General features: G+C 47.9%; 1 protein-coding gene and 1 pseudogene across 1 annotated transcript in view; one reads left to right on the top strand and one right to left on the bottom strand.

Annotated features, from left to right (window-relative positions):
• BMERB1 (bMERB domain containing 1) overlaps positions 1–27,798 on the top strand; it is a 286,252-nt gene that overhangs the window by 26,363 nt on the left and 232,091 nt on the right. The window lies entirely within an intron of this gene.
• Positions 23,665–26,010, bottom strand: LOC148522228 (uncharacterized; annotated as a pseudogene).

Here is a 27,798-nt window from a genome sequence, read left to right as displayed (position 1 = left end):
GCAATGGGTGACAGGAGGAAGCAGTGGGTGACAGGGAGAGGCAGTAGGTGATGGGGGGGCAGAGTGTTACAGGGAGAGGCAGTGTGTGGCAGGGGGAGGCAGAGGGTGGCTGGGGAGACAGTGTATAACTAGGGAGGTAGGTGAAAGCAAAGGGTGACGTAGACGGTAGTGGGTGACGGAGAGGCAGAGGGTGATAAGGAGATTCAAAGGGTAACAGGGAGATTCCGAGGGTGGCACTGGGTGACAGAGAGGCTGTGGGTGGCAAAGAGGCAGAGGGAAGGAGTGGGTGGCAGAGAGAGGGAGTGGGTGACATGGGGTGGCAGTGGGTGACCGGGGGATGAATGGGGGCTGGCAATGGGTGAGAAGAAGAACCAGTGGGTGTCAAAGAAATTTGTTTTTGTTTTTTTGCTCCAACTCCAAATCGCACACTATGTGCTCCTCTCCTCCCCTGCTACTGTTTCTTCCCCCTCCACAGCAATCATCATACACTCTGTAGCCCCCACCCTGGCAGCCGCGGTCCTCCTCCCCTTTCACCCCCCAGGCTGCACTTCCTTTAGAACATCTTTACAGACTTTAAGAGAGAATATGGCAGCTGGCTACCTCTGAGCTTGTCCACTGCTGGTGCTGGGTGCCGCTGCCTGTGTGTCAGCTTTTGCTGCTGACTGTTGCTGGGCAGGAGACGCTGAGCACCAAAGTAGGGTGGGGACTGCTGACTGCTGCTGGGAGGCAGGGCAGGAGAAGCTGAGCACTGGGATGGCGGCAGGGCTGCTGACTGCTGCCGGGCAGGAGGAGGACAGGAATATGTTGAACACTGGGGTGGGAGCAGAGCTGCTGCCTGTTGCTGGGAGGGAGGGCAGGAGAAGCTAAGCGCTGGGGAGGGGGCAGAGCTGCCGGATAACTCCTCGGATCTCTTAGCCAGTTATCCGAGGAGTCTGAAGTAACAGACAGTTTAAGACTCCTCGGATAACTGGCTGAGAGATCAGGGGAGTTATCACCCTGATACCCATGTGAGTCGCGACCCCAAGCTGAGATGGCCGCGACCCACTTTGGGGTCGCGACCCACAGTTTGAGAACTGCTGCAATAGAGAAATGTTAGCTAGAATCTGTTTGGTTGCTATGGGCAACATCACCACTTGTCTATGTTAGAAGCTTTAATAAATCTGGCCATATGTTTCTGTCTCCTTTCTCTTAATATTTTCTCTATTTAAATGGATTAAACAGCTTCCAAAGGCTCTGGATAAGAGTAAAGAACCAAACATTCTTTAATGGATTCGGAAAGGCTTAAATAACATTGACTGTGGAAATATGGATTATTCCTGCTACCAGAGCCCAGTGGTGAAATTAAGTATTGTATTTTGTATCTGTCCTTTTACCTTGTATGAGTAGACACAAATTAGTGTCTATATATATGAATGTCTTATTCACACAAATAAAACAACTTGCAGTGACAAAACTACTTGTCTAGATTGCAGTTATCAATTTGATGTGTGACATTTGTTCATCTGTGTGCGAATGAGTCTGAATCTGTATATAAAGCTTTTTTCATGCCAAGTTACCTTGTGCTTCATCTGGAACTTTGGGGTAGATGTATTATGTGTCGATATGGGGAAGAAGTGGTATCAGTGCACGTTATGTGCGCTGATACCACTTCTCCCCCCATGTATTATTGAGGGGTTCGGCGGTAAATAATTATTGGCGCTGCTATCTACAAGATAGCAACACCGATAAGCTGGGCTATGTATGAACAATCAGTAGCATTGACTGTTCCGACACTTGCAGCTATCGATATCGACAGTTGCAGCTGTTGTTGCCCTATCACCACAGCGGGGGGCTGCACGCGGGATCTCGCGATGCTTGCGAGATCCCACGCATGCCCAGTGGAGCCGGCTGGGAGACAGTACATCAGCACTAGGCTGATAACCTGCATACTAAGGCAGGGATCACCAGAGGGGGGAGTTTTCACTCCCACACTCCGGCAGATGAGATGTTAATACATGTCATCAGTACTGCTTCCTGCTTCGTCTCAGTAAAGGGGTGAAGTAGGAAGAGTTATAGCGGCACAATGTGTGTCGCTATTATACATCTCCCCCCATACATGTTTTAAACTATTTCCTGTGCAGTTAAAGTCGCAGCCCAGTGTCTCTAGTACAATTTGAGCAGTGTCTCCCTGCATCTGCGATGCAAATAAGATGCAAAATGTAAAAAAAAAGTCGCTATGTTACTTTGACGGGTAAGTTCCAGACTACCAATGGGAGACAGATGTTGCAAACAAGTAATCTTATATTCCAGACTTAAAAAGGTATAGCCAGTGCAATGGCTTCTTACACAAGACAAACAACAGTTCAGGAACAACAATTCAGCTTACATGAGACAGCAGTTCAAATGAACAGAGTATTCACAGAAAAGTCAGGGTTCAGGTTGTCCAGCATAGAGAGGCTGCCAAAGGTGCAATCTCTCCCTTACATTACGCCTGACTAACTCATCTAACCAGGTTTTCATACCTTAGCTGGTCTCAATTGAGGTAAGGGTGTGGTTCTTCCCTGGCTACTTTCCTCAGTTTGTGGGAGAGACCCACTCTGCCACATACCTCCCCCGTTAAAGGGCGAACCTAATTCACCTGCGGCAGAAGGCCGACTCTCCAGTCCTGTCTGGGACAAAAAAAAACCCGCATTCATACGTAGATGTCCAGGTCTGTGCCGGACTTCGGCAAAGAAAAAGCTGGAGAGCCAGGTACCACTTTGTCAGACTTGCGTTAGAATCTTTCATGAACTGCAACCATTTTAACGGTACGAGATCAGTAACCACGCTAAACCTGGTCCTACAAAGATAATATCGCAAAGACTCAAGAGCCCATTTTATAGCGAGGTATTCTTCTATTACAGAATACCTAGTCTCCCGTGGGAACAACTTTCTAATAAGATATAGAATAGGGTGTTCAACTCATACATGCCTACCCTCCCGGTTTTCGCAGGAAGGCTCACAATTTTTCGGGTAACCCCCCCGCACCCCCGGAAGGGTAGGCACTTCTCCTGCATTCTGCCCACCTCCTAGTGAAGTGGGCAGAATGGGGAGAATTTCCGCGGCGATCGCGGTTCCCGTGTAGGGGGCGGGGCTTAATGATGCGATTCTCAGTGAATCGCATCATTTTGCCTGCCAGCTAATTAAATTTAAGCCAGTCGTGGCAATTTGCAGTGAGGGTGCGAGGCTTAATGACGCGAACCATCAGGCCACACCCCCATCACAGCCCACCTGCTTCTCTCAGGGAGGAGAAGCCAAAGGTAGGCAACTATGATTCAACGCCATCAAACTCCTGACACAAAACTGCCCCCAAGCCCACATCTGAGGAATCTGTTTGTATGATAAATGGCTTGGTAATGTCTGGGGACTTTAAAACTGGGCTACAGGGTTCAGGTTGTCCAGCATATAGAGAGGCTGCCAAAGGTGCAACCTCTCCCTCACATTCTCCCTGACTAACTCATCTAACCAGGTTTTTATACCTTAGCCAGTCTAAATTGAGGTAAGGGAGTGGTTCCTCCCTGGAGGTTAACCCTTTCCTCAGATTGTGGGAGAGACCCACTCTGCCACAGCTACACTGCTCAGTGCGGCTCTGTCGTGCCAGGTATGTCATGCCGTATGGTATATTGAGGCTTGGTGTATAAGACATCTCTGTATATAATATGTAACGCAGCCACATACAGTAAGAAGAATAAACCTAGTGTGTGTATGTGTATGTATATATGCATGCATATACTGTAGATATGTATATAAAGGGGTTACAGTGGTCTGGAACAGGGCGGAATTGTGCTACATCACCTGTATTAGGCTTGACTTGTTCCACCTCCACTGAGGCCTTGACTGTCTACGCTATGCACAGCCCAGCAGAATATATGATTTGGGTGGCGCTGTGTCTGTCAGCAAGCCTCCCCCTCCTGAGGACCTGGTGGCTCCATTAATGTGGCATGGCGTACATGATGTCATGCCCCTGCAGTAAAGAGGAGCCGTAAAGAGAAGCAGACAATGCGTGCAAAGGAAAAGAGAAGAGAGAAAAGGTGAGAGGGGCTGGAGTAGAGTAACACAGGGTAGTGAGCTGCTGGAGGGACACAGATGGGGTGAACTGCAGAGATGCAGGAAGATTATGCTGAAGAGATGCAGGGGGATAGTGTTTGAGAGACGTAGATGGGGATGATGCTGGTGAGACGTAGGGAGGTTTGACACTGGTGAAACACGAGAGGATGGTGTTGAAGAGATGCAAGGGGGGGTTCGTGTTGGAGAGATGCAGGGGGGTGACTCTGGTGAGATGCAGGGGGGTTGGTGCTGGTGAGACAAAGGTGCTGGTGAGACACAGGAAATGGTGCTGAAGAGACTCAAGGGATGTTGGTGTTGGAGAGACACAAGAGAGGATGATCCTGGTGAGAAACAGTGTGGGCTGATGCTTGTGAGACACAGGAAGATGGTGCTGGTGAGACCAAAGGGGGGTTGGTGTTAGAAAGATGCAAGGGAAGATGATGTTGGTTAGACACAGTGGGTGATGATGCTGGTGAGACACAGGAAGATGGTGCTGGTGAGACACAATGGGGGATGGTGTTGGAGAGATGATGTTGTTTTGTATGTGTGTGTAGTGTTGATGCTAATCAAACATACTAATTGGTAGTGTAGGCAAAAAACACACATAGGATGCCAATGAAATGTAAAAAAATAACATATATATTAGTTAATGAAAAAACCAACACATATAGGGCGGGATGTAATAAGCATCGCAATCGCAATGCGGTACATCCCGCCTCTCATCGGGTACATACCATGGTTGATTGCCGCGGTATGTACCTAGAATATCGCAAATGCGATGCCCCTGTATAGAGGGACTTCCGGGTTTAACAGCCAGGTGTCCCTCTAGCATCCTTCTGTGCATGCGCAGAAGGATGTGGGCTACAGGGGGTGCTGGGAGGGATCTGATTGGATCGCTCTCAGGGAATGCATCCTGTAAATAAGCCCTTAGGCTTCTATTGGGTGATGCCACCTGAAGATGGTATTATCCCCCCCCCCCCCGGATGAAGCATTGGAATGCATCGCATTCCGGAGCTTGATACATTTGGAAAATGCGGTGAACCCGCATTTTCCCCTTTAGTACATCCCTCTCATAATGTCATCGAAAAGAATATATGCTATTGATCAAATATGTGGCATGCAAGTGAAATGCACGTAACTGCAATGCTGAATTCAGATTCCTGAATATCCGGAATCTGCGCATGCGCAGGACGTATTCTGCGAATGTGCAGAATGGGCCCTGCGTGATCGCATGCAGCCCCTTCTATGCCTCTGCCTGACTGATAGGTATAGGCATTTAAGGGGCAGTGCGGGGATAGGTTCAGCCGGCGTTCCCAGAAACGGGGGCGTGTCCGCCCCATTTTCCGGGAGTGGCAAGGCCAGGGGCTTTGTCCAGGGATGCAGTTTCCTGGCCTCGCAAGGCGGCCAGCCTGAGTAAGCTGAGGCTGGCGGCCCGGCGCTGTCCACCTTCGCGACCTCGTCCACAGTGCTGGGATTGCAAATGCAGCAGGAGGTGTCATATGCCTCCTACAGCATTTGCATATTTACAAGGGCGGAATTGCAAAGCTGCTTGCGTGCAGGTTTGCTATTTCGTCCCAAGCAGAATCACCTCCATAGTTTCACTTGAGGTGCAATGTGCAGTATCTAATTCCAGGGCAGAGAAAGCCCAATAGGAGTTTGACCAATTTTGCAAATAGTAGTCCTGTTCTTTAAGTTGTACTTACAGCAACAAATATAACAGTTGTCCGGGTAACATGCCAGTAATACCCAGCATACCATGTACCTTCACTTTGATACACCTTGAAAAAGTATCATATTGGAATATGAAACACGTCAATGCTGAAACTGTGAGGAGAAGCTACTTTGGATTAGAGATGAGCGGTTCGGATTCTGTGGAATCCGAACCTCTCCGAACAATGGGGATCCGAGTCCACACAAGCCGAGACTTGGGTGTTCCCATCTGACTCGGATCCCACTTCAAGACCGAACGTCATCCTCCCGACTTCAGATTCTCGCAAGAGTTCGTTGCTATATAAGGCGCCACAAGCGGGACTTGGCACCATTTCACTGTTCGCTTGCACGCTGTGCACTGCTCTGCAATGTCTCTCTGCATATGTTAAAGTGGCTATGGCTGTGACAATTCCATCTTGCACTACCTTTCATTTCTGCCACTGCTGTGTGGCAGTGTTTCATAGATGTGCTTTAAACTGCGGTGTCCGTGCCGCTGCTCTGTCGCTTAGTAACCAGTCAGCTCATTGCAGCCTTTGGTCAATATTGGTGAAAACAATATTGTAAGCTGTGAGGTGGTATAAATTGACTGTAAATGATTGGAAATTACTTTTATTGAGGTTAATAATATTCTAGGAACAAAGAAAAGCCCAAATGATGTGATTTTTAGCTTTTTTTGTACATTTTTGTAAAAAATCCAAAGCCGGGCGAATAAGAGCCAAATCCAAATCCAGCAAAATTTGTCCAGCGCACATGTCTACTTTGGATTATACCTCCCAGTGAATGTTACCATGATATTGTAGTAATGTGATTATCACATATACTGAGAGACTATGCGCCTAATTTAGAGGTGCACACAAGTTGACGCAATGCTGCTGTTCATGTAACTGAGCCATTGTTGAGCCATTGTTGCTCCTGCACATGCGTTAAAAGTTTTGGAAACCCCTATGACTCATGCATTACACAGTCTATGCTCAACAATTCTATATAATAGGGAGAGACGGTATCAGAATGGGGAAGCACAGTGATTGGCATTCATGGGTGGTGACTGGAGGTAGCCTGAAGTGAACACAGCAACAAAAATCTGTCTCATGGGTGTGTTATGGGAGCACTGTGGGTGTGTCAGTGACAGCGGCTGTGTTCTCAGACAGAGGCCATGAGAAACTACATCTGCCATAGGGCTGGTACAAGTGTCGATGGTGCATCTGTGTGTAAGAATCACCGACATTGTTACAGTGTGCAGAGACGCTGAAAGTGGTCATCTCAGTGCTTGCTCCTTCAGACACTGGCTACTGCACCAGGGGGAGGCTGATACCAGAATTTGCATATTATCACATCCACAACTCCACAAATAGACGCAGCCACAGCGCCACCTGCAGGCATGTCAGAATCAGGCCCTAAACCACTGGTGTCACTAGGGGGTGCGGGGGTGCAGGCCGCACTGGGTGACACCATCTGAGGGGTTGACACCAAAATAGCAGAGCTGCTCTGCTATTTTGGTGTCACCCCGTCAAATGGTGTCACTGTGAAGACAGGACACGGAGAGAGGCAGGGGAGAGACTGTGGGCTGCCCCAGCAGCTGCAGGAGCGCTGGGGAAGTCCACTGTGTGCCGAGAACGGGAGGCGGTAACGCCCTCAAGATCGGTACACACAAGGGGTGTGGCTTTGCTGGTCACTGTCACGCCCCTTTCCGCAAAGCCACGCCCCATTTAAAAAGAACTCAGTCCGGCCACACCGGGTGTCACCCAGGTAAGTGACGCCTCTGCCCTAAACATCTTACTTTTTAGCGCTACCTTCCTTGAGACCCATCGGACCCACAGGTGTAATAGAGTGGATGTACAGTACGGAACACAGAGAGCTGGGGTGGAGATTATTACAATCCTTCCAATATCTCTTCCTCCCCATTGGCAGTGCCTACTTATCACTCGTATATGTAGCTCCACATTTATTGTTATTGCTCAGTTCCTTGGCTATTGCTTTCTTTCTGTGTATTTAGCATGAAACATCCCGTTGTTGTTCTCTCATCCTTTTGCCAGGAAAAGTGAGTATTGTATGCAGCCAGCCCTCAGCGCTTACAATATCTCATTCAAGTTATTGTGGTTTTGCATCAGCAATTTGATTACAATAATTGTCTTACACCCTAATTCACCATAACTGCCTGTTGAAACAGATAAACACATGATAAACACATCAAGTTAATCTTCACTATAGATTTCTGAAATCCTCAGAGGAATAGGTTATAATTAGAGTCTCTCAATGCTTATAGCTGTTTCCCTAAAAGCAGAAGTGAGTAATTGGTAGATAATAGATATTAGTGTTAGAAAGGAATGAGTGAAGAGATCTCTTTAGTTTGGAGTAAACACTGGTTACAAGATAAATCAGTGCATAAGACATGTTTGAAAAAAACATGTCAATATTTTGTATATAACTCATGTTTTAATTGTTCTATTCACCCATTAGTCATTATATATTTATCACAGTTATAACAACCATTTATTTATTTAGAAAGTATTTTTTTCTGAAAAAGTACAGCACAGATCAAGGGGTATATTATTTACTAGTGCAAATTTATAGATGTGGAGGAGTTGCCCACAGCAACCAATCAGATTCTACTTATGATTTAGCACCTTCCTGAAGATAATAGGTAGACTCTCATTGGTTACTATGGGCAACACCTCCACTAGTAACTATTAGCCACAAAGGTCATTAAGCATTACTATTACACATAAGGTTATAGATCAGAATTACTCAGGTAGGAAGTTCCTAAAATGGGGAGCCCCTTAGAATCAGACAGAGGGCCTGATTTAGAGCTGAACGCTCTGACCAGAGCGCTCGCTCTGAATCAGGGCCCTCCTACCTGAAAATGGAGCGGCCTCCTGGCCGCTTGCATAGCTGTGGGTGACCACCCACAGCATATGCGAGCGGCCAAAAAGATGGTCGCGATGGTCTTTGACCATCGCGACCATCGGGCTTGCGACGAGACCCTGCGGTAGGGTCTCGCTGCCGCAAGCCCAGGAGTGATTTTGGCTCTATCAGAGCCAAAATCACTCCCACTGACATCACTTGTGATGTCAGTGGGGCCGGCTTCAGACGGTAGGCGTTCCCATGCCCGTCTGGCAGCCACGCCCCCGGCACGCCCACCAAAGGGGGCGTGCTGTCAATCAACATCGACAGCACGCCCCCTTTGGTGCGAAACCCGGAGCTATCCGGGGCTCGCGCATGCGCACGACGGAGCTCCCTCGGTCTTGCGCATGCGCAGTGGGGCAACATCGACCCGCTTGCGAGCATCCTTTGCTCGCGAGCGGGTCTGAATGACCCCCAGAGCACACAGAGAGGCACATTTATCACAATCCGCATCTAAGTGGCATTCTGGTGCCAAGATATCTTCATCTGGGATGCCGCATGTCGGGATTATAACTACTTCCCTGCAAGGATGTATCAAAAATGGCATGCAGGGACAGAGCTTGAGATAAAACTGTGGGCCTGATTCAGAGCCGCTCGTAAGCGGCTGCTCATTCGCTCCGAGCGATGTTCACACAACTGCGCATGCGTATGGGTCATAATGCGCATGCGCCAACCAGTCATTGCGGGCAGAAATCGGGCGCTCGCAAAATAGCGAGTGCCTGCTAATTTGAGTGACAGGATGAGGCGTTTGTGGGTGGTAACAGGGGAAGGTGCTTGAAAACGGGGAGTGGAGATCCGAACGCAGGCGTGCCAAACGGTCAAAACGGGCATTTTAAGGGTGTGCATAATTAACAAAGCAGTGTCATCGACCACGTCACTTGGTTGTTTCTTAGCCTGAACTGTTCGCATGATTGCGGTAGGAAAATCCAACCACAAGCACTGCGAGCAGTTCAGACGCCTTTCGATGTACTCGATTAATCAAATAAATTGCGGAGATGATGTAGGATGCGAGCGGCCAGGGGGCGTCTTTACAAAATAGCGAGCGCATGTTTCGTTCTCTCGCTCAGACATAGAGGCGTCAACAGACCGCAAAGAGCGAGCGCTCAATTTAAATAGCCGGCCCCTTTTTCTGAATGAGCGAGCGCAAATAGCGTCCGGCTCTGAATCAGGCCCTCTGTCCCTTCGAATCCACTTCACATACTTTTCACTATATTTTCTGCAATAAGTACAGTGAGTATGTGTTCTCGCAGGCACCGAAGGCCGTCGCTAGCCCTCCTGTGCATTTATTGGGTTATTCAGGTTATTGTTTTTTTTTTAGGGTGGAACGTGGAATGAAGTTAGAGATGTCTGTATATCAGGTCATCTCTGTGCATTACCTTCCACAAAATCATCTGCACAGTGGCACATACATGCCGTCATTTCACTCCCTCCTTCCGGGAGGGAGCTGTCGGGCTTTCTTGGCGGGGGGCGGGTTGCGGCAAAAGGGGGTGTGGCCCGGTGGTGACGAGTATTTTGGGGTGGAGCATGGGGCGTGGCATCGTGATTGCGTCATTGCGGCTCGGCCCCCTCTTCACAATGCCGTTTTTAAAGGCATTGTGAGGCAGGAGGCGGGACCGTGATGACGCGATTCAGCGCGAATCGCGTCACTGGCCCCTCCGCTGCCGGGTTTTTATATTAAGTGCAGGGGGGGCGGACGGATAGTTGATGCCCGGGAGGCTTGCCTGCCTTCCCGGGAGGTCGGGAGTGACACCCGATTTTCGTGAGGCTCCCGACCAAATCGGGAGGGTAGGCAAGTATGCAGTGGCATCATTAGGGGGGTGCGGGCCGCACCCGGGTGTCACCATCGGAGGAGATGACACCAAAATACCGGCTCCCCTGCAATGACATAAGTCGAATGCTGCAGTGTTATGTAAGAGGGGTGCAGTGAGGTGCCTGCTGCCCTGCAGGTGTACTCTCATAGCTTACCTGACATCACACCCTCTCACCTTCAGGCCATATTGTGAACAGACGGTCCTGGTATACCAAACTGGACACGATGACCTAGTAGGAAGGAGAAGATGTGAGAGCCGTCTTTCCTCATGAAAGACCGATAAGCCCTACCAGATCAAGAATCACTTGAACCAGGGATTCAGGTTTTAAGTGAAGATCACCACTGGCACTTTTGGCCTCAGATCCCGAGTTTCATCTATAGGTACTTGCGCACCAGGTAAAGACTCGACCTTGCAAGGCCCACTGTATGCCCTGAATGAAGAAAGACAGGGAAAGATAAACAGACAGTAAGAGACAGTACACACACAAATGTTCTCACTGTGTCCACTCTTGTTCTTCATCTGCTCAGGTCCCTGTAAGGAGATAAGCACAGCTATGCAGGACCTAAACCTAACTTAAGTCACACCACTACACTAACTAAAAAAACATCCTCCTCAACCTAGTGTGTGTGAAGTGCGTCACAACATTTAACATAACAGTTCTAACATGTTTACACTGCATGGAATAACAACCACAATAAAAGACGAGAATTTTATAACAAGAGCAAATCATGGTACTGTCCCTTTAAGTGTTATCTACCTGCCTAACTACAGCTGGCCAGCTCCCCTTCTAACTGACAAAAACTTTGTTTTTCCAATCATAATTTTAGTAGGGGCCTGACAGCCCTCCAGTGTCGGACTGGAACATGAAGGGCCCACCAGGGGAATGCAATGTTTGAGTCCCGCTGAAAAACTGACAACCCACCGCATAACACATTTTTATTGTCCTCTCTAGCTGGAGGCAGTGGCAAATGCAGGATTTCCAGAGGGGGGTTTCCAAATGCTTAATTTTAGAGCGAGTGTGGCCTGTCAATGAAGAGGGCAAAATTAGTACTTAACCAGCTTTAAAAAGCGTCATACAAAGTACATTGTGTGTATTAATTCCAGGCATATACAGAACCAGTGATCACAGTAAGCCATTAGATGCGTCAGTAGGGCCATCCTGCCTGAGGTGAACATATTTAGTTTAGATGTGGGCACCATTCCAGACTATTGGAGCAAGTCCGGGAGCCTAGAGGAGCAGCAGAAGAACCTAGCACTGCCCTGGACATATATGTACATATTGGGCTCTACAGCAGTGCATCTCTAACAGTGCATGTTTTCTAGATCTTCTAGTTGGTGCACAGGTTATTTATTACTGGCTGATACATGTTAAAAGATCCACAGGTAGTGCTAATTATTTCATTTGTGATACTGAGAAGAACATGCAGCACTAGTAACAATCTATTATATTACTATTTCTATTGTGGTCATGGTGTGGGCTGGGGAGGGGGGTCTCCAGGCAAACGGAAACCACCCCTGCGTTTGCCTATGGGAGGACACCATCCTGTTTGCCTCTGCTCAATAATAATACTGTTCAATTCCTAAACAATAGACCAACATGCCTATCCAAATCATATAGTGTGCATCAGGGACTTTATTGTACAGTATACATTACACTCATGCCAGTCTCCGTATCCACATGAAAAGAGCTAAACAGGCAATATGGCAGAGTCACAGTGTATTATTTATCAGATTAATAATTTACAGTTACAAAGGGGCCCATTTATCATATAATATTTACGGTGCATTCCCCGGAAAAAAATGCCTGTTTTGGGGGGGATACCTGCAATATCCCCCTAATTTATTATGGAGGGATCACAACAGATATCTCAGATATCTGCTGCTGTCCCTCCATTTCCGATGGCACCGCAACCCCCATAGGTTTCTCTAGGGGTTGCGATGCATTCAGATTTATGAAGTCCCGGAATGTGTAAGACGCTGTAGCTTATGGGCTACATATTGCAAATCTAGCCAAGAAAGGGTTCCATAGGAACCCGCCCCCAGCAATTGCCGCCATGCTTGTGTGGTCAGTAGACCGCGCATGCACAGGAGTCCCAGCACAGAAGTGATGCTGTCACTTCACTCCCAGCACATCGCAGGGACCCTTGTCCCTGTATGTGCTTTTTCATGATCGCATCCTGTTCAGTAACTCCGAATGGCACCCAAAGAGGTTCTGCATCAGCCCTGGTTATTATTAGCCATCACCTTCTAGTGCAATGGTCTAGCTCAGGTAAGAGAAACCACCAGACCCCAGGAACTCTGCACAAACAATTCACAGCACAAAGAAGAAGAATGAAAAGAGAGGAGAATTGCAATAAACCTACAGTTGCTTATCCTCTGGGTGCAGCTGCCGGCAGTGGCGGAACTAGAGAGTGGTGGGACCTGGTGCAAAAATATGCTATGAACTTACCCCACATACTACATATGTACAGCATTTATCCCATTATTTAGTATTTATCCCCCGTGTGTAGTATGTACTGTATACCATTATTATGCAGTATATATCCCATTATTATAATTTATGAAATTGGGAACATAGTACCCTGAACGAGAAATCAAGCATTGTGAGCAAAACACTTTGGGTAGAAAACCAAAGGTCAGCTAGGCTACACATTATATATTATAGGGACCCAATAACAATAGCACAATTAATACCTGGGAATCCAGCATACACAGAGTTGATCCCAGCTGTTCTAATTTTCTTTATTTAGTAATAGATAGGTAGGTTTATATAATATAATGTGTTTTAACACCTACACACTCATATTATTTAGCCTGACTTACATTTGACTAAAAAGAACTAAAACTAGCTGCCCAATGTACTATATATTCCAGGGGTGGGCTGGTTCAGCTGCCTGACTCCTGTCAGCAAAGGGCGAGGAATACTACCGTTGAGGCACAATCCAAAAAGGGGAATCGGTATGATATCCCGGTGGCTAAACAGTCACCAGTTCAAATACAGATGACGGAAGCCCGATCATTCAGGATCCCGACAGGGGTGGTAAGTACCCTAACACTTCCCCCCCCCCTCCAATTCTAATTTGGTGGTGCCTAACCTCCCCGATGGGTGCCTCACCTTAACCTCCCCCCAGTGGTGCTTAAACCTAAACCCCCCATCCCCGGGCTAAGTATCATACTTACCCATCTTCAGGGGCTGGCTGGCAACATTCAGCCTGGGGGGCAAACACAAGCCAGAGGCCCCGGCTTTTCTTTCAGCATATTGTGAACCATTTCGCAGCTTGGCCCCAAAAGGGTAATGTCTGAATGCACCATCAATAGAAAACCCCACCCCCACCCTCCCGCTGGCATTACTGTATAAACACTGAGGGGGAGGGAAGGGGCGCGGCAATGCAGCACACTCTATTTCTAAATAAACACACGTGCAATATTGGTTACAAGAAATTATAATTATCGAGACTAAGAACTGATAATTAATAAAAATGCTGCTTTGGGGCCCCATATTAATGTGTGTGTGTGTATATTAGGGGTGTGCACCGGCCACTTTTCGTGTTTTGTGTTTTGGTTTTGGATCTGGATCTTTCTTCGTGTTTTGGATCTGGATTGGTTTTGCCAAAACCACCCTTCCGTGTTTTGGGTTCTGGGTTTTGTGTTTTGGATCTGTATTTTTTTGAAAAAAAGCATAAAAACAGCTAAAATCACAGAATTTGTAGGTTTTTCTGCTCCTATGCTATTATTAACCTCAATAACCTTAATTTCCACTCATTTCCAGTCTATTCTGAATACCTCACACCTCACAATAGTGTTTTTATGTCCAAAAGGTTGCACCGAGGTAGCTGGATGACTATGCTAAGCGACACGAGTGGGCGGCACAAACACGTGACCCATCTAGGCGTGAAACTGCAGTGGCAGACAGGATGGCATTGAAAAACTAGGCCCCAAACTGTACATAATGCAAAGAAAAAAAAGAGGTGCAAGATGGAATTGTCCTTGGGCCCTCCCACCCACCCTTATGTTGTATAAACAGGACATGCACACTTTAACAAACCAATCATTTCAGCGCCAGGGTCTGCCACACAACTGTGGCTGAAATGATTGGTTCGTTTGGGCCCCCACAAAACAAGCTGGCAATTAATCTGTCCCTGCACAAACTGGCTCTACGGAGGCAAGAAGTCGTCCTCATCCTCCTCATCCACAGATTCCTCACCCTCTTCAGTGTTATGTACATCCTCATCCTCACAGAGTATTAATTCGTCCCTGCTGGAACCACAGGTCCCTCTGTACTTTCTGGAGGCTGGTCTCCCTGGAAGAGTTGATCATTCATTTTATGAACATCATCTTCTCCACATTTTGTGGAAGCAACCTCCTACGCCTTTCGCTAACAAGGTTCCCGGCTGCACTAAACACTCTTTCGGAGTACACACTGGAGGGGGGGCAACTCAGGTAAAATAGAGCCAGTTTGTACAGGGACCTCCAAATTGCTTCTTTTTCCTGCCAGTACAGGTACAGACTGTCTGACATGCCTACTTGGATGCTGTCACCGATGTAATCCTTTAACAGACAGACGCACGCTTGTCGCTGCTGCTTTGAGGATTCAAGTGTGGCTACAGCCCACACAATTCACAAAGACAGAAAAAAAAAAAGAATATTTTTATTGTTTGTGGAGCACACTTTGAGGGTTACACCACCCTCTAACAGACAGACGCACGCTTGTCGCTGCTGCTTTGAGGATGCAAGTGCGGCTACAGCCCACACAATTCACAAAGACAGAAAAAAGAAGAAGAATATTTTTATTCTTTGTGTAGCACACTTTGAGGGTGTCACCACCCTTTAACAGACAGACGCACGCTTGTCGCTGCTGCTTTAAGGATGCAGGTGCGGCTACAGCCCACACATTTCACAAAGACCGAAAAAAAAGAACAATATTTTAATTGTTTGTGTAGCACACTTTGAGGGTGTCACCACCCTTTAACAGACAGACGCACGCTTGTCGCTGCTGCTTTAAGGATGCAGGTGCGGCTACAGCCCACACAATTCACAAAGACAGAAAAAAGAAGAATATTTTTATTGTTTGTGTAGCACACTTTGAGGGTGTCACCACCCTTTAACAGACAGACGCACGCTTGTCGCTGCTGCTTTGAGGATGCAAGTGCGGCTACATCGCACACAAGTCACAAACACATAAAAGAAATAGTTTTTTATTTTTTGGAGCACTTTGAGAGTTACACCACCCTTTAACAGACAGACGCACGCTTGTCGCTGCTGCTTTAAGGATGCAGGTGCGGCTACAGCCCGCACATTTCACAAAGACCGAAAAAAAAGAACAATATTTTAATTGTTTGTGTAGAACACTTTGAGGGTGTCACCACCCTTTAACAGACAGACGCACGCTTGTCGCTGCTGCTTTAAGGATGCAGGTGCGGCTACAGCCCACACAATTCACATAGACAGATAAAAGAAGAAGAATATTTTTATTGTTTGTGTAGCACACTTTGAGGGTGTCACCACCCTTTAACAGACAGACGCACGCTTGTCGCTGCTGCTTTAAGGATGCAGGTGCGGCTACAGCCCACACATTTCACAAAGACCGAAAAAAAAAGAACAATATTTTAATTGTTTGTGTAGCACACTTTGAGGGTGTCACCACCCTTTAACAGACAGACGCACGCTTGTCGCAGCTGCTTTAAGGATGCAGGTGCGGCTACAGCCCACACAATTCACAAAGACAGAAAAAAGAACAATATTTTAATTGTTTGTGTAGCACACTTTGAGGGTGTCACCACCCTTTAACAGACAGACGCACGCTTGTCGCTGCTGCTTTAAGGATGCAGGTGCGGCTACAGCCCACACAATTCACAAAGACAGAAAAAAGAAGAATATTTTTATTGTTTGTGTAGCACACTTTGAGGGTGTCACCACCCTTTAACAGACAGACGCACGCTTGTCGCTGCTGCTTTGAGGATGCAAGTGCGGCTACATCGCACACAAGTCACAAACACATTAAAAAATAGTTTTTTATTTTTTGGAGCACTTCGTGAGTTACACCACCCTTTAACAGACAGACGCACGCTTGTCGCTGCTGCTTTAAGGATGCAGGTGCGGCTACAGCCCACACAATTCACAAAGACAGAAAAAAGAAGAAGAATATTTTTATTGTTTGTGTAGCACACTTTGAGGGTGTCACCACCCTTTAACAGACAGACGCACGCTTGTCGCTGCTGCTTTGAGGATGCAAGTGTGGCTACATCGCACACAAGTCACAAACACATTAAAAAAATGTTTTTGATTTTTTGGAGCACTTTGAGAGTTACAACACCCTTTAACAGACAGACGCACGCTTGTCGCTGCTGCTTTGAGGATGCAAGTGCGGCTACAGCCCACACAATTCACAAAGACAGAAAAAAAAAGAACAATATTTTAATTGTTTGTGTAGCACACTTTGAGGGTGTCACCACCCTTTAACAGACAGACGCACGCTTGTCGCTGCTGCTTTAAGGATGCAGGTGCGGCTACAGCCCACACATTTCACAAAGACAGAAAAAAAAATAACAATATTTTAATTGTTTGTGTAGCACACTTTGAGGGTGTCACCACCCTTTAACAGACAGACGCACGCTTGTCGCTGCTGCTTTGAGGATGCAGGTGGAATCTAGACGGGATTTGGAACCGAGGACACACTACCTCCATCAATTGTCTAAATCCCACTGCACTAATGTCGGATACCGGACGCACGTCTAACACCAACATAGCAGTCAAGGCCTCAGTTATACGTTTTGCTTCAGGATGACTGCTGTCGTACTTCATCCTCATCGCTAGGGACTGTTGGAGGGTCAATTGTTTAGTAAAAGTAGTGATGTTCCTACTTCCTCTCTGGGATGATGAACAACTCCCAGCAGCAGCAACAGCACTAGTAGGAAGTGGTTCTTGATCTTTCCCTATTTTATTTTTATCAGAGAAAGTTTGGTCCTCCATTTATGTTATATTGATATATATACGTGCGGCTAAAGCGCACACAAACACAGAAAATATTTTTTTATTTTTGCTGGAGAGTAGTGCACTTTGTGGGTTACACCACTCTTTAAGAAATGAGCCAGCCGGCTCTTTACTTATGGGACACAGGCGCACGCTTGGCGCTGCTCCTTTGTTGATGCACGTGCAGCCACAGTGCACACAAGTCACAAACACAGAAAATATATATTTTTTTGGTTTGGAGTGTACTTTGGGGGTTACAGAACCCTTTAACGGTCAAGCCAGCCGGCCCTTTACTTATGACACAGGCGCACGCTTGGCACTACTTTGTTGATGCACGTGCGGCTACTGCGCACACAATTCACAAACACAGAAAATAATTTTTTTTTTGGTTTGGACTGGAGTGTACTTTCGGGGGTTACAGCACCCTTTAACGGTCAAGCCAGCCGGCCCTTTACTTATGACACAGGCGCACACTTGGCACTACTTTGTTGATGCACGTGCGGCTACTGCGCACACAATTCACAAACACAGAAAATAATTTTTTTTCGGTTTGGACTGGAGTGTACTTTGGGGGTTACAGCACCCTTTAACGGTCAAGCCAGCCGGCCCTTTACTTATGACACAGGCGCACGCTTGGCACTACTTTGTTGATGCACGTGCGGCTACTGCGCACACAATTCACAAACACAGAAAATAATTTTTTTTTTGGTTTGGACTGGAGTGTACTTTCGGGGGTTACAGCACCCTTTAACGGTCAAGCCAGCCGGCCCTTTACTTATGACACAGGCGCACGCTTGGCACTACTTTGTTGATGCACGTGCGGCTACTGCGCACACAATTCACAAACACAGAAAATAAATTTTTTTTTGGTTTGGACTGGAGTGTACTTTGGGGGTTACAGCACCCTTTAACGGTCAAGCCAGCTGGCCCTTTACTTATGACACAGGCGCACGCTTGGCACTACTTTGTTGATGCACGTGCGGCTACTGCGCACACAATTCACAAACACAGAAAATAATTTTTTTTTTGGTTTGGACTGGAGTGTACTTTCGGGGGTTACAGCACCCTTAACGGTCAAGCCAGCCGGCCCTTTACTTATGACACAGGTGCACGCTTGGCACTACTTTGTTGATGCACGTGCGGCTACTGTGCACACAATTCACAAACACAGAAAATAATTTTTTTTTTGGTTTGGACTGGAGTGTACTTTCGGGGGTTACAGCACCCTTAACGGTCAAGCCAGCCGGCCCTTTACTTATGACACAGGCGCACGCTTGGCACTACTTTGTTGATGCACGTGCGGCTACTGCGCACACAATTCACAAACACAGAAAATAATTTTTTTTTGGTTTGGACTGGAGTGTACTTTCGGGGGTTACAGCACCCTTTAACGGTCAAGCCAGCCGGCCCTTTACTTATGACACAGGCGCACGCTTGGCACTACTTTGTTGATGCACGTGCGGCTACTGCGCACACAATTCACAAACACAGAAAATATATTATTTTTTTAGCACTTGGGGGGAGCACCCCTGATGGACAGAGCACCCCCTGGACAACACTACAGCACCTCTTTAGGACTGGGACACTGCACAGGACTTTGGAGTGGACACAGCCCCTATGGAGAACTGACTGCACAACACAGTCCAGCCAGCCCCTATGGACTTTGAAGTAGTGGACACAGCCCCTATTAACAACAGCAGCACAGCACAACACAGCCAGCCCCTATGGACTTTGAAGTAGTGGACAACAGCAGCACTACACTACACTACACTACACAGCCCTAACTCCCACCCTCCCTCTTCACTGTCCACAGCCGAGTGAGAAAATGGCGCCGACGTGGGTACCTTATATAGGATCCAAAACCCGCGAGACTCGGAAGGCGGGATGATGACGTTTTGCCTCGATTTCAGATCCGAGTCAGGCGGGAAAAGTCGAGCCTGATTCGGATCGGACTCGGATCGGGGGGGCTCGGGGGGGTTCGGATTTCAGAAATCCGAACCCGCTCACCCCTAGTGTATATATATATATATATATAAATAAATAAATACAAACATTATATATATATATCCCTCACACAGCTCCTCCCCCCCACAGCTCACGCCCCTCACTCAGATCTGTCCCCTCATATAGCTCTCCCCTCCTCACACAGATCCCACCCTCTTATAGCTCTCCCTTCCTCACACACAGACCCCCCACCACATAGCTCTCACTTACTCATATCCCCCCATACAGTTCTCTGCCCACTCACTCAGCTCCCCCGATCACACACACAGCCTCCAACTCTCAGACCCCCCCCACACACAGCTCTCCCTAATCACTAAGATCACCTCTTCACACACATACACTGCTGCACCCATACAGATCCTCACCACACAAAGATCTTTCCCCTTTCTCAGAACCTCCTCACACAAACCCTCTCCCTACTCACTCAGGACCCCCCACCCCTCACACGGCGCTTCACCCACACATAGATTCCCCCGCCCCTAACACAGAACACACGGGGGGAGATCACCTGCTGAGTCTGCATTACATTGAGATCAGTGCCACTCCACCCATACAACACCACACTGAAAGCACTGATCTCTCAATTTAATGCAGGCCCAGCAGGTGGTCCCCTAACCCTCCGCCTTCCCGTCCGTAACTTCCCTTCTTCCGGCAGTCAGCAGTATATACCTCCAGGGGCTGGAGCAATGGAGGCTCCCTCCTCCATTGTATCCGGTAGTTCCACCGCTTACACGAGCAGAGAGAACAGCCTCCAGGCAGCTTTAGGATTCGGCACACTTTGTAAATTCCGCGGCCAGGACGGGTGGTGCGGTGCAGCCCCGGACCACCCGAGTAGTTTCCCCAGTGCCTGTTTGTCTGCCGGCACCTTCTTTACTTGCACTGCTGACAGTGACAGCCGGGAGGCAAGCATAGGAACCTCCCCGGGCTGTCACTGATCTCTTCTTACAGAGCGCAGCGGCGGCCCCTAGTGTACCGGCCCGGGGGGCAGATGGCACCCTGCCCCCCAGCCCAGCCCAGCCCACCACTGCCCATTTTCTTACGTTCAGGATGGTGGTGGTCATGATGCCGACGTCGGTAACCTGATCCTCTTCGGGATATCGTCGTCGGCATTATGCCGGGCGTCAGGATTCCGGCGTCGGTATAGAAATTTCTGGCAAAGTGCTAATTAGCACTGCAGATTGCAGTCCCCATTATTATGAATGGGGACTATGATCTGACCCCTATGTACTAAACTCCAAACAGCGAAGCTTTTTGGAGTTTGGCCCCAGTAGTTTACACCATCTTCAGATGGTGTAAACTGCTGTAAGCCTATGGGGGCTCCCGATGCAGGAGAGAGGTCTTTAGATCTCTCCCTCACAGCCGACTCCAGAGGATGACGCTCTGCGCATGCGCAGTGTAAGCTTCCCCCGGGGAAGTCTTTTACAAACGTTCCCCTTTGTACATAGCCGGGATATTTTCATTAACAATGAAAATATCCCCTGCAATAGGGATCCTTAGTAATGGCGGCAGTGCCACGATTATTAATACATAGGCCCCATAGTATTTAATACAATAAACCATGAACAAATTGGGCATACATATAGAATACAAACTCAACGTGAAAAATAGAAATGAATTAATACATTCTAGGGGGTAAATTTACTAAGAATCGAGTTTGGATGAGATTGCAATCTCACATGAGTTTAGGCATGTTTTTCAACTCACAAATTTACTAACGACAAACTGGAGTATGTTTAGAAGAGAGCTCTCTCTTTTCACTGTTAAAACTCGTGTGAGATTGCAAACTCAAATAAACTCACCATCGGCCAAATTAGGAAGTACTGTACTTTCCATGAAAAAGATGCAACTCCCGAATTTACTAAGAATCGAAATTACAATCTCGAGTGAGATTGTATCAAAAGTCACTGATAAATTGAAGTTTCAAATAGACCACCTCCTGTAATGCCACAGCCCGGAGACCCTATTACCGGGTCTCCAGGGCCAAAGCATTCTCACCCCAAGTTGCTCAGGCCAAGCCGGGAATCTCAAAAAGGGGTCCCCCCTCTCCCTACACCCCAGGCTTGGTCTGAAGCTTGGGGCTCTTCCCCGCATCCCTGGGCTGTGGGTACAGGGGTAATAAAGTGGAAAATAGTAGTCAAATATTGTATTTTACAGTGGAACTACAGGTGCCAGCATGCCTGCCCTTTTGCACTTGTGGAACTAGAAGTGCCAGCAGGGAGCCTGGAGTTTCAGGAGAGGGGGGACCCCTTTTTCGGGGGCCCCCACCTCCCCCGAGATCCCCGGCTTGGCCTGACCGGCTTGGGGTGAGATTGCTTTGGCACTGGAGATCCGGTAATAGGGTCTCCTGGCTGTAGCATTACACCCCAGTCGGTTTGGGTACGGTGCTGGTTTTAAATATAGGGGTACTCCTACACAATTTTTCCACCCTATATTTAAAACCAGGACTGGCCTAATAACCTGGTGCTGGTTCCTAAATTACGGTGGAACCCTACTCGTTTTGTTCCCCGTAATTTTAGGAACCAGGACTAGCTAACAAGTTCGGGGCTGGTTATGCTTTTGGGGGGGGACCCTACGTAATTTTTTATTATATTTTAACTCGTTTTTTACAGGTACGACACACAAGCAGCCTTCACATATCTCACTGATATGTGCAGGCTGCTTGCTCAGGTGAGTTTGGCAGAGAGAAAACACTGCAATCTCGGGTGGATAATCTCATCTAAACTCGCAACTAGGGGAAGAAATCTCGATCTACTTCACCATCGGAAAACTCACTTTCAGCTAAATTCACTTCTTAGTAAATTTGCGAGTTGAAAAATGGAAAACTCCCCCTGAGTTTTGGCGAAGTATAGAATGTTTTAAAAAAACAAAACTCGATTCTTAGTAAATGTACCCCTAAGGGCCGTATTCAATTGCCGGCGAAAAGCCAGTTTTGGCAAAAGTGTCCACCGATGACGTCATTTCGCCAGGCGAGAACTTATCCCCGTATTCAACTCCAAAGACTATTCATGGGCGCGAAAAGTCTGCTCCTTGTAACCAGCGGAAAAGATTCGCCTCTGAATGGAGGCAGTGCAGAATTGGGGGTTTGGGGGGCAAAGTTGCGGGAACACACCTGCAGACATGGGACAGTCCCCCAAAGGTAAACTGCATCAAAAAAAGTAAAAAAAAATGCTTTAGATCACCCCAAAAAAGTACTTTTGTTTTGGGGTGAAAAAAAAAAACAAAGTTGGGGGACAAACTTAGAAATTAGTGCAATAGACTCCAGGGGGTCCCCCAAGTATGCCCCAGGTGTTTTTTTGTTTGCAGGTGTTTGCAGAAGCTGTGTTTTTTACGCTTTTTAAAACATCACTTTAACAATTTTTAACCATGCTTGCATCCATTCATGTAACCCAAATTTACTGGGACTACTTATTTTAGTAAAAAAAACTCCTAAAAGCTATTCTTCACCACTTGTGCAAAGACGCTAATTAGCATCAATTGAGAGCATTTCAGCACCCCAAATACGTTCAGCAGGGCTATTCGGGGGTGTCTATAATGATCCCCCAAGTCAGTGCATCTTTTGGGGGGGGGGTGTCAGGCTTCATACCTCCTGGCCTCGGTCTGCAGATCTGTGGGAGTAGCAACTAGATATGGCCACCCATAGTGGGCCACCAGGGGGATTTTCCTTCCCAAGGTTGCAGCAGCCACCCATTCTTCATATTCCAACTTTTCTGGGGTGTCTTTACTGTCTTCGGGGTGAGGCACTAACCACCACCCAACAGTGGATTCCTCCTAGGCATCCTTTCCCTCCTGGGTGTCCAACATTTTCAGCATATCCTTGTGGGGCATCCTCAACAGTTCCGCATCTTCTTCGGGAACTGTTCCTCTCATGCCACCACAATCATCTCCTTTCTTGTCCATACAGCCCATCACTCCTGGCAGGTAGTCACGCTCCAGGACCTTCTTCTCCTCACAGAGGGCAATCGCCTGCGAGCACAGTTCCGGTAGATCCTGCAGTTCACACCCTTGGGTACTTTGCCAGGGTCTTCTTCCACCTTCTCTTGATAGGCCAGACCATCTTCAGTTATGGCTGATGTCTCCGATGAGTCTGGACTCTTCTTCACAGACTCCTGCACCAGGTGATGATTTCTTTCTTCAGCGTACTCCATATCTCTTCCACTGGTATCTCCAGGTATCCAGGATTCTCCTGTTCCACATTATATCCAGGTCACGGACTTCTCCAACATGAGATCCTGGACTTCTTTGCCACCGGGTTTTCACTCTCTTCCTTATAGTGTGGCATCTCTACCTGCCAGTCATCCACATCCGTCTTCTGCGGGTAAGGATCCTTCTTCATTGAAGCCTCTTCTTCAGGACATAACAGTGCCACTGCATCTTCCCAGGGACACCCATGGGCCAAGTGTCCCTGCTGCTGGCACTTCCAGCACGGGGGTTGCCACTTTCTCCAATGGGCGTTCCATAGCCACCTCCTTCACAAAGGGATCTCTACCCTTAGGCTTTTGCTCAGATGAAATGGTCACCTGTGAACTTACTTCCAGTAGGCTCTTTCACTCCACTTCCCTGTTTTTTTCCAGCCATTTCTGGGCTTGGCCATCTACGATCATCCGGTCTTCATCCCATAGACAATCTTGAAGCTCATGTCCATTTTCTTGCAGAGCTCACACACCGGCTCTTCGGCCACCTCGCGCCAGAGTTCTTGGCAATGCTCCACCTTTTGCGACACAGAAGATACCTCTGCCTCCGCCTAGTCTTCCGCCAAGGGATATTCCAGAACTCTACATCCTCCAAGTGCCACTCTTCATCATGTGGACAGCTATTATGCTCATGCCTATAGGTTCCACAGAGCATACACCAGGGTCCTGTCTTCACCTGATTCTTTGGACCGCATCTTCGAACTGCTTCCGGCTGGACAATCTGAGTGATCTCCACCGGAGGCGTTTCTTGGTCTTGGTCACAGCCTCATGTCAGGCACATTCACTGGCATAATGTTCCGAACACTGACATGTCTTGCAGAGGGTCACAGCCGCTTTTTTGCGCCCCTTCTCCCAGCGCTCTTCTTTGCAACCTTGTATTGACTGCTGCATCATCTTCATGATGTCTTTTCCAGACACCATGACCCAGTCACTTTTGTCCTCACATGTCTGGGGATGGTTCTGCTTTGCCGTCCAGAGGCGGTTCTCTTGGGGATGTTCCACATCATGTCTGCTGTCCGTATCCTGCTGACTACTCTAAATGTAAGAGGGGTGCGGTGCCTGCTGCCATGCAGGTATACTTTTGTATCTTACTTGGCATCGCACCCTCTCACCTTCAGGCCATATTGTGAACAGACGGTCCAGGTATACGGACCTGCTTATTATACCAGTGGTCTGGACCTAATGCTCAGAGCCACTCACAATGGGCTCAGGCCTTACGGCCTGACTAACTGTGGGGCACCAATAGTGACCTGGGCCTATTGACCAGTTCACTAACTACCTGGAGGGGCCTATTTTTATGAATTGGACCTAGTTCCCATCTGCATGTACACAGGCCTAAGGCCTGGCTGATGGCCATGTGTCTAGTGCCCGCCTATCAGTGGCACAATCAGTGCCCTGGGCCTAATGCCCAGGACACTATAGAATGGGCACGAGCCTAATGCCCGCCTAACGATGGCACAGGCCTGATCCTAACTTACCCTTATGGGCCTAGTGCCCGACCCCTGGTGGTCTAGGGAGGGGTTAATAATAGGCCTCTCAGGGGACCACCTGTATGGTGGGAGAGGCTGATGAGGGAGCTTCGTTAGCTCTTTTACAATCCACCCCCGCAGTCCTCCCCAGTCCTCAGCCTGCATTCATCTGCCGCTGGCCCGTCCCAGCCAGTGGCATGGCTTCTTCTTTTCTGCTTCCAGTCGGCACTGCCGATATTCTTTCTTTATCACAGCATTATCCTGCACCACCCGACTCCTATCATAGAAGAGAAGCCGACAGAGCAGACTGTCCAGTCTCCGGGGGCAGCCCAACATCTCCAGTGATGCTGGGCTGCCCCCAGAGTGATGTTATCAGGATTCCTGCCCCCTTTATTTGGGCCATGCCCCCTTTTCGGCCTGGCGTACCTCCGGCTTGCGGGGGGCATCCAGGGTGAGCACTGGGTGTCACCAGACCTGGTGACGCCTCTGGATCTGCACACAAATTGAAAAAGTAAAACATATGTCAAGGCAGTGAAGAATCACAAGGTGGTGCTGAGAATTGTCATCACAACAAGGACCTGGTCATTAGCGCTATTAAATATCATATCTCAGTACAGCTACTGGGTCTGGGAATTTCACCTATCGATGCGGTTTCCATGAAAGTGCTTCCTTTGGTGATCTCATCTGTCTCCTTTGTGGTAGCAGCTGCCTGAAGATGGGAAACATTCCGGGGGAACACTTCCAGCAGCAAATGTGAAGCTAAGGGAAAACACCAGGATACACAAAGCTGCTCCCAGCTGGCAGATAATCAGTACAGCATAAAAGCAAAAACTTCACTAGAGCCACAAGAGCATCAAGGTTCACGTGAGATAAATAGTGAAGCTCAGTCATTGTTGACAACAAATGGCTGTTTGAGGATTTTTACAGTGGCTAGTTTATTATTTTGTGTCTCTACCTTCTGCTGTATCCCATCATTCCAATCATGTTGCACCACCATTAGCTGTACAGAAATGCCAGTCACCAATGATTGATTTATTATTGGCAGCTGATCAGCGATGTAGTCAAAAGGTTGACATACAAAATGTTGACACCACAATGTTAAAATTTTATCAGGCAACTCAGTGGCAAATGCAGGATTTCTAGAGGGGGGTTTCCAAATGCCTGATTTTAGAGTGAGTGTGGCCAGTCCATGAAGAGGGCATAATCAGCACTTATCCAGGTTTAATATGCATCATACAAAGTGTAATGAGCGTCATAATTCCAGCATATACAGTACCAGCGATCACAGTAAGCCATTAAATGCAGCAGTAGAGCCAACCTGTCTGAGCTGAGTGTTTATTTTAAGTGTGGGCACCATTCCTGAGCATTGGAGCAAGTCCGGGAGTCTGGCGGAGCAGCAGAAGAACCTAGCACTGCTCTGGACATATATGTACATATTGGTCTCGTCATGCACTGGATAGTGTATTATTATATGGTAATAATAATTAACCATATGGTCTATAGCAGTGCATCTCTAACAGTGCATGTTTTCCAGATTTATTACTGGCTGACACATGGGGCTCCATTTACTAACAAGTTTGAGCTGTGCAAACTCATTAGTGATGAAATGTAAGAGTTGTTGCAATTCATTAATGTATGTTATAGATAGTTTAGAATAGCGCTATTTCCTAGCACATCAACCATGACATCAGATGGAAATCTTAATAACAAGCGGTAAAGCTAACTTACCATTCATATATGTTAAATAAATTTCCCAGGCACAGGCCTCAGTTATACCCCTTTTACAACGGAGCTAAAACCCGGGTTATTGCAGGGTTAACCTGGGCAGCTCCTTGGTGTAAAGGGGTGAGGGTTGGATCGTTGGGTCGAGTGACCGGCAATCCAACCCAGGTAAATAGCAGGGTTTAACATGGGCTTAGCCCGTGAAACCCTGCTATGTGTACGGCGCACTCCGGGTCTTGATGACCTGCAGTGCACCGCAAGCCGGCCGATTGGTCCGGCTTCAGTGGCTATGACGTCATCTCCAAGCGTCCACTGTCACGCCGGAAAAGCCGGGTCTGTGCAGACCCCACTGTGGTGTGAGCGGCGCCGACTCTGGAATATCCCAAGTCGGCACCGGCTAAATTCCGGGTCTGATCCGGATAGGAACCCTGTTCCAACTCTGGGTCAGACCCGGAATTTTGGTGGAAAAGGGGTATAAATTGCGCTGAGGTCATGACAGGCAGCTCCAGCATCACAAATCTCACTCCATGCTGCCAGGTTAGTGAAGACAGCCACCCGTCGGACAAGTCCCCCTCACCTGCTGCAGGCATAAGCGGACTCCCCATAAACTCCTGACCACCCTAGGAGCAGGGCCCGCAGACGGCCACAAATCATCCACTTTATCAACCCTATACAGCTGTCCAATGCACCTGTCCAATGCACCAGTCACCCGCTCACATTAAACTCCCCACCCGCTTACACTTACTTGCTGTCCAAGGAAATAGCTCCCTGACACAAGCTCCACAGCAGTTTTGTAGTGACACTGCACATGCACTGGGCTTAACCCTCAGTGCGCATGTGCAAAGAATAGATTTTGGTGAAAAAAAATTGTCAGCGCTATCCGTAGAAGAAAAATAGCGCTGATAGGGGCAATCTTCATTAGTGCTCGCACCTAGGATGTGTTTTAATAAATACACA

Source organism: Taudactylus pleione, unplaced genomic scaffold (genome assembly GCF_031769625.1).
Source record: "Taudactylus pleione unplaced genomic scaffold, aTauple2 ptg000149l, whole genome shotgun sequence".
NCBI classification, from domain to species: Eukaryota; Metazoa; Chordata; class Amphibia; order Anura; family Myobatrachidae; genus Taudactylus; species Taudactylus pleione.
This window is presented reverse-complemented; position numbering and strand designations above follow the sequence as displayed.